Here is a 16757-nt window from a genome sequence, read left to right as displayed (position 1 = left end):
TCTAGGACAGCACAAAGAGCCATTCCCCTGGAGACCCTCCAGAACAGTCCGCGTCCACTGGTACCTGTCCAATGCACTGGCGTACACGAAACACAAACACAGATTATAAGTCAAACACACCCAACCGGCGATCGCCAAGAAAACCAACTTAGATCGATAAAATGTAAAGAAAATAACACCCTCACACGATATTTTAACAGTATCGCCCTTTCTGAAGTTAAAAGGGGAGGCTCTTAGTGTCATTACACCCATTGGCGATCCCATCTTATGTACACTGGATGTAAATGAACAATGATAAGGAGATATAAAGAATCGAACATGGGCACACATTTACAAGTTCAAAACCACGACAACGAAGACTCAACCAATATCTCAACCTCTCACAAGAAATAAATAAAACACTCTCAAAAAATAAACTGAAAGCTGACAAATAATCCACATGAGAAATACATTGCCCAAAGTATATCAAAATGAAGATAATACTTGGAATAAATAGCTTTGACTGTAATACTTTACATATGCCTAACGTAGCAACTTACAGCTGTGAATCACAAGCAGATATTGTAGAATTTGAGGTTTTCACAGCAGCTAGTACGGAGATTCGTCTTCTGGGTTGTTGCGCCGCGTAGTATGGTAGGTATTTGTATTGATATTGTTTATATTGTCTAGAAAACATGAATTTTGTACAGTCACCACCAAAATATACACAACACATTTTTTAAAGTCACTATATACACATATTTAATAACCAATAAGAATTATGGCAATGAAAACAGTTTTTTTTTAAATTCACCTGAAGCATTTGAACTGTGGTGCTATAGAAGGATGTTGAAAATTAAGTGAACTGATAAAGTACAAAATGAGGATGGGTGAAGGAAGAATATGGAAAAATCTTATGAGAAGAAGAGATAGGACACATTCTGAGGCACCCAGGATTGGTTAATTTGGTAATGGAAGGAACAGTTGAAGGGAAGAATCGTAGGGGGAGACAAAGATTGGAATATGTGACGCAGATTTTTGAGGATGTAAGCTGCAAAAAATGTGTGGAAATGAAGAGATTGGCGCAAGATAGGCGAAAATGGAGGACCGCATCAAACCAGTCGGAACACTGACGACAAACAAACAAACAGTACACCTTAATGTTGAGTAAGGAGACTTATAGAATACTAATTGTTTATTATCAAATTCAATACTGATGACATATAGTTATATATAATAATGTTAAAAATAATTGCACTTTGCAGCAAGTTCAACAGTATAAAACTAATCTATATCATACAAGTACTTAACATATTAAAATGGACAATTAAAAACACAAAGTCATTAAATAACATCTCAACCAGCAGTCTTTCATAGTTAATTAATTGAGGAGAACGTTCTGTTGTACAAAGTTGTAACAAGTAATATACTCTCCATATAAGAATTAAAAACAACAAAAGCCAGCACAATTAATGTTAGTAAGGACAACACACTATGAAGTTTAAAAATATTACTGTCCAGGAATCTTACACAAAATGTTAAAAAAAATGGTCAGGAAGAACACGCAGTATTTCCAGTGTGTGAACAAAGTTACATACCGCTGAGGTCAAAATTTACAATACTTTAAATTAAATATATGCATTACTGCACTTCACATAAAATATTCCTATACCGACAAACATCATACCACCACAGAACACAACTAATTTCAAATGACATCTACTCAATTTCACAGACAGTATTTCCGTAGTCTTAGCAAGTTACCCTAAATAGGAAGAAACAAATATACAATATATTAACAGGGAACTATTTGTACAAGACATTCACACCACAAATCACATAATTATCGGGAGCTGTCATCTACGAGTCGTTAAATGGCACGTTACTGCTGTGCCTCTTTGATTCATTGGGGTTTTCGGTGTGCCCCAGGAAGTTTGCACAGTCTTGATGAAGACCCCTGAGCTGCAACATTTTTCCGCAGAGGTTTCACGAGTGTTACTCGTGCCTGTGACATCTTCTTCGTGCTACGTGGCAGTAAAATCTTTGAAGGTATTTTAGACAGGGTTCTAGCAGGGGTGTTACGCTCACGGAGGCAGTGACCTGTGACCACAGAGCTTCTGCATGTCCCTTGTTGGTTTAACACTTCCAGATGTTCCTAAAACAAGTATCATTCAATTTAATACATCTACACCTACAATATGAGCATACTAGCAAAAGGCGGCAAGGACATTATGTAAGCAAACTTAGTATTAGTAGCATCAATATTCACAGTACACCAAACCCCTACTTAATGTAATAACATGCCTCATTATAATTATTTTTCTTGCAAAGAACCTGATGTTTGTACTTCTAACAAGAACTAGGTTGTCAGGATGTGAAAAGGGATGAAACTGCTCAGTATTATCATCATTGGGCTCTGTTGTTAGAAATACAGAAACATTAGACTCTATTACCAAAAAAATAATGTTTCAGGGGGATCTGTGACATAAAACAATTTTATACTAATTGACATACATTTTAAAACAATCACCAATATTTGTAGGGAAATGCTCGTCAGCCTTTATCAGATGGGATTTAAACCTTCATTCTACACAGCTGCCAACCAGACCTTAATCCAAAGTTAAACTGTTTATAAGTATGCTACTGCAATACACAGACAGTTGGACCGTGCGTAGGATGTGAAGCACAGCCAATAGAGGTTAAGTATTACACACATTGTAAGAACTGAACAAAGTAGAGACACTTATTTATATCATCATATAATTATCACTAACATGACACAGCAAACACAGGTTGAAATCGCAGTTACGACAAGAATAAAGACAGACGCTACGTTCCTCATAAAACATTGGTAATCACCTTCAAGATTACAAGGAGTCAAAAAAAGACCATGATATGAACTCTCCACACCGTATAAATTTTATGTAAAAATTGCATACAGTGAGAATTTTAAAAACTGTCTATGGACCTCCAATTATTTAAAGAAACTAGTTCTGTTCATTTCACCCCATATAGCATATTCACCCACATTTACAGATAAACTGCTACACCTACAGTGAAACCTCGATGCATCGTTTTTGGCGGGGGTGGGAAATAAAAACGATGAATACGGGAAAACGATAGTTGCGGGAAAGCATTAAATTTTTTTTAAAAACTGAATGTTTCTCTTTCAAAGTTACTTCTTTTTACCAAAAAAGTCTTTGATGGACAACTGGTTTGTCGAAACTTCACGTTTTAGGCCAAACAGAGCCCTTTCCACGTTCAAAATGTTTTTCTCGACGTTCACTAATGTTATGCGCATAAAAGAACGACTTCACTTTTGCCAATGCTTCGGCAAAACTCGGCACAGCTTCGGGCTCGCATTCGTCGTCTTCCTCTTCCTCACCACTCCCACCCCCTTCGCGGACAATAACAGGAAGAATGGAAATACTATTACTGCCGAACTCAACGAAACATAGCTGTAGAAGACACGAGATGAACCTGAAGAATGAAAAGTGTCGCCCGCCTTTCCTTTGTACTTCGTATTCCAAAAACATTGTGCGTCTTTCGGTATTAATTTATCTCAAAACCCAGCATTTTAATTTCTCAGAAACGATCATTGCAGGAAAATTGTGGGCCGGGACTAAGATTTTTGAACGATCGATGCGATAAAACGATAGTTCGAGGAACGATAGAAGCGGGAAAATGTAACATTATTTTATATGGGATGTATCCGGGACCGAACAAAATGGACGATGCATCCGGGAAAACGATAGTTCCGGGAACGATGGATAGAGGTTTCACTGTACAACTATTATTTCTATCTGCCACCAGTAAACAGGAATAGTATCTGAAATTATAAACTAACCACATGCAAGAGCATAAGAAGTACAAGCAGTGGCACCATCAGAAGTTGGCAGTAGATTATTCTGAAAGCAGAAACACTGGTGCCAACAGGCCAAACAGAACAGGCAGGTTTATACATTCTGTGCCAAGCGAATAAAGACATTGATTTCCCAAATAGTCATTTACCACAAACCTGGAAGTCTGTATACGTCGTCATATTCGAAGCTTCTGTATCATTATTTGTTCCCACTCGAGCAAAAATAATCCTAGGAACCTAAAAAATAAACAGTAACACAATACAATGTTTGCCAAATTATTCAGTTTTAAATAACATTCTGATCTGAATGTCACAAAAGTATAAGTACTTCATTACATGAATGCAGAAAACACGTTTACATTTTGAGGTTTTAAGGATATCAAAGACAGAACACATGTCTCAAGACTAGAAGAAATCTTTGTGGTGTTTGAATCTGTTTATTACACATTTATTTTTTGTATTATTCATGGTGACTGCAAGATATCTGCTGATTAGAATACCTGCTTCAAGAAAATATCACACATTTTGTATCACCAGAATTGTGCTAGAACTCAACCTCAAACAATTTTTTATTTTAATAATCTGTATGAGGTGGATTGTTCTCAGCTGCAAATGTTCCGAAAATATACGACATGCAATTTTTAAGTGTGATATATTTAGTAATGTCTTGCGTTATGTCGAACGGTTATCAGCAGGCGCTTCCATTATCCAGATGGCAGCACTCTCTGAGAAACTCAAAAAGTTTGTCATCATCTGTCTCACAGATGATGTACTGGATGCAAATCAACAAAAAAATTTAAATAAACCCTGCTCTTCATGAAGTGTAACAACAAAGTTGGCCTAAATCTGCCTTGACAGCATCACACAAACCCACCACATCAAAAAAGCAGTACATAAGATTATTCACAAGTTCCTGCATTTACACACATATAACCTCAAGCAGCTTTGATTCTCGACTGCATCGACAGAGATGAGTTACGCCTACGTGTGCAAAGTGCTTGTTTCAGATGAGTCAACTTTCCACATTAGCAATCAAATTAATAAGTCCACGGTTAGCATCTGGTGTTCACAGCATCTACATGTGATCCAGGAAATGAAAAGGTACTGTCCCTAGAAAACAGTAGTAAAGGTGATGACCAGGAATAAAACAAGCATGGGGGGGGGGGAATAAATTAACATACCACAGTTTGCTGAATAGGACAAGCGATGGTCCCTAAGGTAGCAGTCCTTTCAATTCTGGCCACCTTCCGTAATTTATGTGAACCGAGAAGAGGAGTTCCTGGTGCATTCTTACGTTTAGGAGCTCTCAATTGAGATCCCATTTTTGGATTCAATATCGCGCAGCATCTCTTGCAAATTTCTGCAAAATAAAATAAAGAAATGACAGACATTATTTTTATATGTAATCAACTTCATGGCACAGGGTCATTTTCATGCAACTCACTGTTATTCATCTCACCAAAGATCAGCGTCATCATAAAACCTTACCACTGGGCCCTATCTTGAGCCACGTGACTTTTCATTTCTAACCGTACTTTCAAATCAACAATCAGAATCACTCCCATGATTAAAACATCTACTCTAAGCTGACGCATATTCTTGGGCATCAACGATGAGTTCAGCCGTCAATCGGCTGTTCTTGATTGTCGAAACCGCTGCATCGTCTGCCGGACGCAGCTGAACCAGCCCATCACAGCCGTTTCATAATGTGAATAGATTAAAACAATCAGTAAATCTAGATGTCAGTCAGTTACTCACCTTAACTGTCTTTTCCTGTTCTTTATGCTCTTTATGCAATGTCCACTGACTATTAATTACATCTGAGACTGGTTGGCCATGTATCTTGAAAGGTTTCTTGTGTTGTTCCTCGTAAAGGCTGACATACTTCATAAGCTCCTTTTCAACCTTCGGCAATTCCTAACGAGAGGGAAGACGACCAAAATTCAGCAACATATCAACTTAATTTTCTGATGGAACCCCAAACCTTGCCACTGATAAATGATTATGTGTAGATGATGAAAAAAGACAAGTGCAAGCCGAAAGCTCCACCTTCCTCGACCAACAGTGTGACGGATTCTAAGGAAGTGTTTGCAAGCAAAGCGAACTGAGGAAAAGTTTAACATCTCAGAAATGCACTGGCAGATGTGTACGTACAGATTCAAACCCCCAGGTCTATGAACTTTAAGCCACCATTTTTTTTTAAACCAACATTTATACTTCAAAATTATTGGTCTCACTCAGAACTTATGTTAGAAATTACAAAATGTATTTATTTATTTATTTACGAGGCACTTTATCAGATTACCTTTTTGATTGCCTTCCTTTCTTTCTCTTCAACTAGCAGCAGGCCTCCACGGTTATGGAATAGCCGGTTTGGGTCATTTTCTCTATTTTATAAATCTAACATTTTGTCCCAAAGTTTCTGGCGCTGGTAAGCCAATTCAAAAATCTCACTGAAAGCAAAAGCAGTAAGTTTTATAAATTAAAAAAATAAAAGCCTACTGCAAAAGTGACAATTTTAAATGTTCGTACTGATATTCTCCTATACTTCATGCAAGGAATTCGGTACCTATTGGAATTGCTAACACCTTGAATTCCAAACTGCATAAAAAGTCATACATTACAACTATTTGCTCACTCCAAAAATTTGATGATCACGAATCACTTACTTACTTTGCTCATAGTGAGCCTGAAACTTCTGGACTTCAAGTTCATGTAGTTCCAAGAGATCTTCAGTGAAACACTCGCAAGAATATGGTCGAAACTGCGCGCGCTCTTCTTCGCTAATCAAACACTTATCAAACCAGTGTTTGAGCTCTTCTCGAATCTTCTCGACGAAGCGTTTGATGTTCTGGCGTTTCAGTACTTCGCATCTCTTTACTTCATCCTTCAACTGTAATTATGAAAATGTTAAAACTGTATTAAGTGTTGGACACCTCTTACTTCATACAAACACAAGAACAATCAATATATACAATAAGATACAGTTAATGACTGTTTTGTTTGTGCTCCCGGAGGCACCTAACAGTTTTTCATAATGATGCTAGATCTCAAAACATTCTAGTTTACAGGAGCTGCTACCATTATGCAGCTTCTAGAAGTGCTTCTAATATGAGAGGTAAGAATGATAAAATAACAGGGATGGAGAAGAAACACAGAGGAAAGGACGTACAGACATGTAATGAATAAATGGAAGAAGAAAGGGGAAGATATTGTAACCGATCTCCCTTTTAATTTGTTCTTGGTTATTTTGTTGGGCGCCAGTGGACCTCTTGTGTCCACGATAGATGGTTGCTCAGGGTAGCTCCAGCCGATAAAACACGCCGTCTGTATACTCAGGTTAGTGTAACGGCCGGACTCACGGTGATGCAGCGGACGCTCGGACTTATGACACAGTTGTAGGTTTTAACAAGCCCAGCTTTATTGTTATAAATTGGAATTAAACTGTACACAAATGTTCACACTGTCTATATAACTTACTAAATCACCCAAGTACACTTCTTCACCTCGCCTTTGCCGATGTATGCAGTCCCAATATATTTTATCAAATTTGTTATAAATTTTGGTAGTTATAGAATTTGGTACAATATCCAATATAAAGGCCGAATTGTGGCTGAGCAGTTTGCCACCGAATTACTTGATGTCCAAAAGGGAAGAGCCTAGAAGCATCTGCACACATGACTAAAAACCCTCAGCTCTCCAAAACCAGGGATACCTGCAGCACATCCTTGCTTTTGATTGGATCCCCTAATTTTGGGACCCAAGCCTAAATTTTGTAACAAAGGGGTCTCAAAGGCCATCAGTCAACCTGGTTATTACAGGTAGTGCCATTAGACATTGACCTACCTTAAGATTTAACAATAGGGCTTAGCTCTTAAGGGAAATGCTATACATTAAGGTAGCTTCTTTTGTCCTCACCCAGATGTGCTACAGGGGCAGGTATAGAACATCATTTTATTTTCTTAAAGAACAGAAGTTATACATACAGCTTCCAAAGTAGCAGAAGAGTGGTCTCGATGAGTAGAGAAGAAGTCTTCTCTGTGCCTGAATTCTTCAGGGAGACGGACCCAAAGTTGCGTGATTTTTTCACGCAACTCAGCGACTTCAGCTTCTTTATCTTCCAGTTGTTGTTTTAACCTCTGGTGTAATTGCTGCAACACGGATATAAAATCTTTGCTACGTGTAGCTAATCTTCATGCCACAGCCTGAGGACCAATGCAATGTGAGCATGGCAGAATATAGAGAGGCACTCTATCAGGGTTTGATGATACACACAAGAGTCCTGCTTATTGGGGAATGAAAGCAACTGGAGGAGTTCATTTTCATAAGATGGTGGAAATGACATTTGAGGAGGATGGTTATGATCACTGCTGTCATCACGAAAAATTCCACTGTCTCTTCATCCCCTGAAACTGGGAATTTTAGCTCACGTCTGTGTTCTTTAACACATGCTCTCAGCTTATATACAGAATCTCCCTGGAGTTAAAAAGATTTTGAGACAGGAAATAACACAAAAATGAGTGAAGTGTTTCCTTAAGAGGGAGCTGCAACCCCCCACCCCCACCCCCACCCCCAAGGCGGGCATTGAAACTTTTTCCATGGGAACTAAAAAAACACAGTCTTCCTTGAAAACAGAGTAGGCCTAGATGGACAAACACAATAAAGTCTCTTATGCACAAAAACACACAATGAAGAATTACAAATTTTATACAACACTGGAAAGATGTCGAAGTAATGAGATTGGATAGATTGCCCACAGCAGAGAAAAAGATAAGACCAACCAGCAGAAGGAAAATATTTAGGAAGGTCTAAAACACATCTTGTATTGGCCTAATACTGGGTTAAAGAATATTTCTGCAGGTTTGAAAATTATTTAAAAAATTCTAATTCCCAAATCAAGAACTGCTTAAATTAACAAGTAGAGAGTAAAGCTACGTACGTTCAGTGCAGCCATATTCTCCCTAGTTGGTCTGAAGGCTGCATCATTTCCACATGCAAGTATCTCGAATTCCTGTATTGGAACAATTGCCAGTTCGGTCATAATGGCAATGATAGCTGACTGGGATTCTTCATACAACTGCATCAACCGTTGCTGAAATTAAATAGAATACGACTTCTACAGTGATAAATTCGTAGCATTCAACACACATTACGAGACAAAAATAAGAAACAGTAAAACCCACACAAAACTTGATAAACTAGATTGGCAGCCACTGATGACATATTTATGTGAAATATGGTCACCTTTTCATTCTCTTTTTCCTTGACGTAATTTTCAAAATCATCGAGTTGTCGTTCAGTGGGAAACTGATCTGTAAAGCCGGTCTGAGGCTCAATTTCCAGATCATCACAAAGCACTTTTTCCTGTATGAAAGAATTAGAGAAATTAACTTCAAAATTCCAATTCAAGGCATCTACTGACAAATCTGACAACTTGGAAGACACATCCACAACCTTGTTTAAATCATATGGCATGTTGACAGCTGTGATGAAGTAATAATAAATAATCCTATTCCCTTTATTGTGCAACAATACATACCTTCCTCTGCAGATCTGCTAATCTGCAAGCAAGCGACTCTTTCATTTTGCGATATTTGCCTAACTGGTGTCGCAGTGTCCTTTCAGCACTGCACAATGGCAGATTTTCTAACCCAGTTACAGACATCTCCATATTCATTTCCTAAATATGGACAAATCATTAATTGACAGACTTGCCAAAGCAAAAAGAACAGATGCAGCATGCTGGTCCTCTGTGTGACGATGCTAAAGACTATCGTTATTACTGTGTCGAGAAGGAATTATTACAAATGTCTGCATTAAATTTGTATTACATAACCTCAAAATCTTGCACCACTACCATGTTTATAATTTTTAACATACAAATAATAGTTCATATGGAATTTTTGAATATGTTCATGATCTATCATCATACCAAATTATTCACTAAGTTATTACCATAAAACCAAATAGTGATTTCAGGGAGACACCATTTTCCTTTGAAAAAGTGGAATTTTTTAAGCTGTTATGATTCACCATTTGAGGGCCCTGTATTAAGCATTCTGACAATATTTACACACAACATGGTGACCTCATAAGCCTACTTTCTTGCCTACTTCCACTTTTAACCATTTATAAAACAGCCAATATTAAAATAATTTCTCTTTCTCTATAGCAGAACAATATTCCAGCAAACGTACAATTTGTATTGCAGCCCAGAAAATATAAATTTTGTTTTGCCCTTCTTATTGTTAAATGGATTCTGCACTATAACAGACAAAAATTTATTTAAATTGTTATTAATATTACCTTGCACAATTCTGACATCTCTTCTAGATGCTGTTCAATCTTTATCACGAACGACTTCTTGTTTTCTTGCTCCTCTTCTAACATTTTCTCAAACAAGTCCTGAAAAAGCCACAAACAGGAAATAAAAATCATATATGGGCAGAAATTTCAGTGAAACACTGTTGAAAATCCCAAATATATAAAACATTTTTTTAAAACTACAAAGTGCAATAAAAAAAAACACTACACTGATTTCTTAACATATCCCACACTTTTAGCAATTACTTAGCAATTATCACAGTGAAGCGATATTAAAGATGTTCTGTCTGTAAGTTTGAAGTTGTATCTACTTGGTACTTGACACTTCAGAGTTTTATGTAAACTGGTATCTGCTAGTAACTGTTTGATATGGATCAAAATTTACCCCTACTCATACCCCATATTAACTTAGGTTTTGTTTTGCCCCAAAAATATACCATCTTAACTTTACCTATAGCAGTTATAATTTTGCGTGTATGAATTATCCCAATTTATTTCATGCCATTTTTCTATTTTTTCTTTCCCATTTCTAAATAGAAACAGTGACCAATAGTTCACAGACAGGAACTAACTCTGGTGGATTTCTTTTATACTTCCTTGGCTTCAATGATCACAGTGCTAATATATTATGCCTGTATTTGGACGGATATTGCAAACAGCTGTGAACACATGCATCATGCTTACTATCCTGTTATTATGGCACACAAAACTGACAGACAGTGAAATAGAAGACATTTCTGTTGATGAGCCCCAAAGTAATACTTCTATGCCACAAACAGAACTAAAGTCTTAGATTCAGACACTTCTGTCGATACACAAGCTCTATAACGAGGAGGAAGTGAAAATTTTTACGTCTACAACATCCATTAAAATATCCTAGCAAGGTCTCAGATAACTTGGGATAGTAATAAACAACTGTTCTCATACAGAAAATTTCCTTGTAAAAAAAGAGAGAGCGAGAGACAACAACCACAACCCTACATTAATTTATGTATTTTAAAATATCACAAAACTAAACCAAAACAATGTGTCCCTTTTTGGCGTCACATTCAGAAAAAATAAATGGAAGAAACAATGTTTAAGCCCTGTGAAAGAAGTTCCTCAAATCACTTATAAATGTATTCACACAAATTTCATATGTGTCACACATCTGATTTAGTATGTCACTGATTACATTGCAATTCTTTCATGTGCACGTAAATCACTTAGATTCTGAGACTTCATTCCTGCACCAATTCTCACAACTAACAATCACATGAAGTAACTTTCTCTTCATTAGTTGATTATGTTTAAAAATTCAGTAACCATTGTAATATTTTCTTGCCCTCTCTGTGCATCACAAACAGCAGCACAAAAATAAATAATTCTGATAACTAATAACCATAAAAGATAATTTAAAACTTCATCTTAAAATTGTACTCACATGCACATGCTGTTTCACAGCCTCACATCTCTGCCGTATATTTAAATTGTCATACCCACAATATTTCCAAATCGATGCAAATTTGTCCATATATGTTGTTACAGTATTATTAACTGCTGTGCTTACATCGTTACAGTAGCTGAATGGGAAGAAACCATTCATTTATATTTCTTGGATAAGAAAATGCTTTTCCATGAATTTTTATTTATCACACTGAACAATATTTCAAATAGCCTCAAATCTCAACCTGCTACCTATATTTTACATACAAGTTATGAGGAAGTTAGTAAAGTTTGGTTTAAACTTCAAGTGAAGTGTAGATTTTTGCAGAATTGGGTAATCAGCCTCAATAATATGGGCTACCACAAGCCCGGTGTCACTAGCATTTGCTGTAATCTAAAGAAATGAGGCACTCAATGAACTTCTCATCAGCAGACTGGTTATAACAAGCAAGACACTCCAAAACCAACAATTTTTCTTCATACACACCATGCTTTATTCATAATAACAAACAGGACATACACTTACTTTATCATTGCATAATTTATACTAGTCCCATAGTATACTGTTAGCATCTGCTTTGAGTTTCCAAAACTGCCGAATATGACAGATCACTAGCATGCCTTTGGTATCAGAGTTTACACGAAACATTGTTCTTTGCTGGTACTACCTTTTCAGGCATCTTCTACACAAAGTGAAAAATTAAGGATCCAGCAAAGTGACATGCCTACCAGTCATTTATTTCTACACACTACACACAATGCAATTTAAACCTTGTCTATATTTGCAAGTGTCAATACATATTACAGAACGGTTTATCGATAGTTCACAAAAGTACTGAAATAAGAACATCAACTTACCTAGAAGGAATAAAACTGTCCATATTTATGATTTAAATGTAAAAACAACACATACGAAATAAAATCTTCAAATGACACTAATACCCGTTGTACGTTATATAAATACCTTGAGAGGCAAGAATTTGATTGGTTGAAGAAACAGACTTTCATTGGCAGAATTTAAACTGTACCTGACGTCATCAACCACAGATTACAGAACATTGCATTCTTCAACGACGATAACTTCGAATAATCTGTGGTTTAAAACGCCAGCAAGGTGCGTTTATGTATTACTCTTTATGTATGAAGAGTTTCTATACGATAATCAAAAAGAGAAGAAAGCATACAAAAGCAAGCACACTGAGAACTCTCTAACCTAAATTTTATATTGTTTTACAAATTTATTTGACTTTAATGGAATATTCTACATCGTAAAAATATTTGTCTAAGGTAACTAATAAGTTCAAATACGTGGTTCTAGGCCATATATGCCCTTCCCTGAAACAGGACTCAAAGTACCTGATGCCCAGTTCTCCAAGAACAATATCACGTTTTGATGGGACCTGAAGATTCATTGCCATAATGTTTATTAATTCCCGCGACATGATTCTAACCTGAGCCAGCGAATAGAAGCCACATTATTAAATCCTACATCAGTGTCTCAACCCAAGGTGCATATAACCCCAAGGCATGTGCATGAGATTCATTTCATATACTGGTTAGAGCTAAAACGAGGACAGATTTTAGTCTCTACACATTTTCTTCCCAAGTGCTTTAAAAGTCCTAAGGAACATGCAACCCTACGCAGCTACTTACAATCATTGGGTGTGGGGATAAGTGGATTTTCCTGGCTCAAGATAAGGGTCTAGCAGTGTGCATAGGTGGGTAGTGAACTCCAGCTCTTGTGAACACGGTAATGAACCTTCGAGTTCTACACGAGTCTGAAAACTTTCTGCCCAATTCATGACGGAATTGTGTTGTGCGTACATAGATTACATAGCCTGAAAATTCGATGAACTCAAAATGCATTTCTACCAACATAACAATGAAGTAATCCGTGAACAGTCTTTAAATTAGACGAACTTTGGGTAATCATAATTTCAAATAAGCGAGGCGATTTTAGTACGAAAATGAAATGGTTGGTTGTTACTTTCAGAACTATTCTATTGTTCTAATAAACAATGAAAAAGTAAAGGATCCAGGATCAGTGGCTAATGCCTTCAATAAGTTTTTTCTAGCTATTACTGAAAGCTTAAATTTATATCAAACAGGGACAGAAGATGCTGTTTCATTTTTAAAAGCTGCATTTCCTGTAAAAATTACTAGTATTAATATTATTCCAACCACTGAAACAGAGATGAAAAGTGTAATAAATTCCCTCAAATCAAAAAACTCATCAGGTTATGACGAAGTAACAAGTAAAATTTTGAAAGCTTGTTCAGCTTTAATTAGTTGTCCATTAACCCACATTTGTAATCATTCACTAGAAACAGGCATTTTCCTGGGCCGCCTTAAAATATCTATTTACAAGTTACAGAAATCCAGTAGTGGATATAGAACACGTCACAAACTCAAGTATAAAAGCATGAAATACATACATTAAAGAATTACATCTAAACAAGCAGTGTACTAAATACAAAACAATATAACTAGTATTTTTTATTGTAATAGTTATCCAATTAGGTACTCATCCACAGTATAAAATGAGTGAGTCATTAAAAAATGCCTTAATGCAACCTTGAACTTTTTAAGATTATTTGAGATATTCTTAATCTCTATGGGTAATTTATTAAATATCTTTATACCCGCATAATGAACTCCTTTCTGATAAATTGTTAGATTAGCTTGAGGTAGATACAAATTTTGTCTCTGTCTAGTATCAATAGTATGAGAGTCAATGTTTGATGGAAAAAGAGTTTTGTTTTGTAATACAAACAATGATAAAGAAAATATATATTGTGATGCCAACGGCAAAATATCTGATTCTTTGAATATATTTCTACACGAGACTCTATTGCCACATCCCATCATTGCTCTAATTGCCTTTTTCTGAAGGAGAAAAATAGTGTAACTACGAGATGAATTTCCCTAGAAAATGATGCCATAGCTCATTAACGAATGGAAAAAAGCATAATAAATTGTCTTTAGTACTGAAGTAGACAAATGGGTACCGGGGTCCTTTCCCGGGGGTAAAGCCGGCCGGGGCGTGATGCTGACCACTCACCATCTAGTGCCGAGGTCAAGGAAGAGTGGAGCTATACCTCCACTCACCCCAAATGCCTACATGGCGTATAGTGGGACAGCTTTACTTTTTTACTGAAGTAGACATATATGGTTTCATATTTCTAATTACATAGTAAGCCTTGCTCAATTTCTTAATGAGTAGATCAATATGATTCTTCCAAGTTAATGCACCATCAATCATAATTCCCAAGAATTTAGTACAGAAAATATGATTAATGAGTTTATTATTATAACTTATTGTAAGAGTATCTAACATTTTTCTCTTAATTTTAAAATGAATATAATGTGTCTTATTAAAATTTAATGGTAATCTGTTCATTCTAAACCATCTATTTATATTTTCAAATGTTACATGAATGTCAATTGAATAAAAATTTTCTTGGATATTATCCATCCTCTAGTAAATATAAAACGTAAAACGTTCCATCTTCAGGTTCCTACACAGTTGGACCCACTAGATAGAGCTAATCCCTATCTCCGGACAAAGTAAAAAAGTGAAAGTCCCGGAATAAAAAGGCATTAACACACCATCCATCCGTGGGACGTAAAAGAATTGAAGTAGAAATCAAAATTCATTGAACACGATAAAGCCAAAAAAACAAAAACTCACAAAAGGTGGGAAAAAATACACATGAATATTAATACGAAACTCGATGCCCAACTTGGATTTCTTCGGAGATTACAGGTATCCAAATAGGAGATAAATCCAAACTAGGCTGGCTGATAGGATTGGCGAGTAGTGCCATGTGTGCCGCCTCCTTGTATTTTCTGTAGATGGTATTGGGTTCTGTTAATAACACTCTGGCTCCATCCCAACAAACATGATGATCTTCTTTGTACGCATGTTATTCAATTGACTCTTCACCATCGTCAAGAAGTTTTAGATTTGATTTACATGAATGTGTTTGTTAAAGTCATTTATATTACAATGATAAAAATTATAGGTGTAGCAAGTTTAGTTATTATCCTGGGTAAATCGTTTATGTATAAAAGAAACAACAAAGGTCTTAATATAGACCCTTGTGGAACTCCATGTCTAACTTTAAGCCAATCCGAGGCTGTATTGTTACTGTCATTAGTATGTAATACTGTTCTAATGTATCTGTTATTTAAGTAAGATTCATAGAGTGCGTGATCTTTCCCATTGATACCATAAAATTTAAGTTTAAATAATAAAATGTCATGATCAACACAATCAAAAGCTTTTTCCAAATCACAGAAAATGCCTCCCACTATTTGTTTGTTATTCATGGCATTTAAAATCTCTGTAGTCAATTTATAAATTGCATTATCTGTTTTTAATCCTTTCCTAAATCCATATTGTTCAGTACTTAAAATATTGTATTTATTGAGATGATACAAAATTCTTGAGTACATTATAGTTTCAAATATTTTTGAAAAAGATGTTAAAAGTGATATAGGTCTATAATTAGACACATCATATATATCACCATTCTTATATAATGGTTTTATTAATGCATATTTTAATCTATCCGGAAATACTCCTCTCCTTAACATTTTATTGCATATATAATTTGTAGGTGAACTTATAAATGACGAGCTTATTTTTGAAATCATAGGTGGTATCCATGCAATTTTTTTAATTTAAGGGACTTTATTATTTTTTTATTTCTTTGTTCGTACAGCATTTGGAGTTCATATTCGGGTATGGATTAGAAAAGGCTTGGTTCATGAAATGAATATAATTTTCATCATCATTAATATCATTTGCAGTTATGGGATTATTAATATCTTCTCTTTTTTTTCTCTCTACAAAGTTAACAAGATAATTATTAAATTCTTCAGCAATAGTTTGTTGATTATTGAACTTCTTACTATCAATTTTTAGTGTTTTTATTTCAACTCTATTTGTATTTCTACCTGCTTCTTTATTTATAATACCCCAAGTAGTTTTAATTTTATTATCAGAATTTAGAATGCATTTATCATACTCCATTCTTTTTGCCTTTTTTATAACTGTAGTCGGTATTTTAGAGTAGTTTCTGTAATAAGTCTCATAGCTTTTCTGATAATGATTCATATGCAAAGGAATCTTTACTCACAGACAGCTCGAACACTCTAATAT

At 35.7% G+C, this 16757-nt stretch overlaps 1 protein-coding gene and 1 pseudogene across 2 annotated transcripts in view; one reads left to right on the top strand and one right to left on the bottom strand.

Moving 5' to 3' along the window:
• Nucleotides 1-16757, top strand: part of LOC147871002 (uncharacterized) — a 197168-nt gene that overhangs the window by 122041 nt on the left and 58370 nt on the right. The window lies entirely within an intron of this gene.
• Nucleotides 1157-16757, bottom strand: part of LOC147871004 (protein regulator of cytokinesis 1-like) — a 30842-nt pseudogene continuing 15241 nt past the window's right edge. Inside the window, exons 9-20 of the transcript XR_015532916.1 lie at nucleotides 11589-11727; nucleotides 10148-10246; nucleotides 9381-9521; nucleotides 9086-9205; nucleotides 8781-8933; nucleotides 7828-7992; nucleotides 6511-6734; nucleotides 6147-6294; nucleotides 5596-5758; nucleotides 5023-5201; nucleotides 3998-4078; nucleotides 1157-2134 (exon numbers count right to left, since the gene is read on the bottom strand). The product of XR_015532916.1 is annotated as a protein regulator of cytokinesis 1-like (transcript). The remainder of the gene's footprint in view (nucleotides 2135-3997; nucleotides 4079-5022; nucleotides 5202-5595; nucleotides 5759-6146; nucleotides 6295-6510; nucleotides 6735-7827; nucleotides 7993-8780; nucleotides 8934-9085; nucleotides 9206-9380; nucleotides 9522-10147; nucleotides 10247-11588; nucleotides 11728-16757) is intronic.

Source organism: Zootermopsis nevadensis, unplaced genomic scaffold (assembly GCF_977971745.1).
Source record: "Zootermopsis nevadensis isolate Lab colony 2312 unplaced genomic scaffold, Znev_1.0 Znev_ptg000076l, whole genome shotgun sequence".
NCBI lineage: Eukaryota > Metazoa > Arthropoda > Insecta > Blattodea > Termopsidae > Zootermopsis > Zootermopsis nevadensis.
The sequence above is the reverse complement of the archived record's forward strand: the minus strand, read 5'-3'. Positions and strand labels throughout refer to the sequence as shown.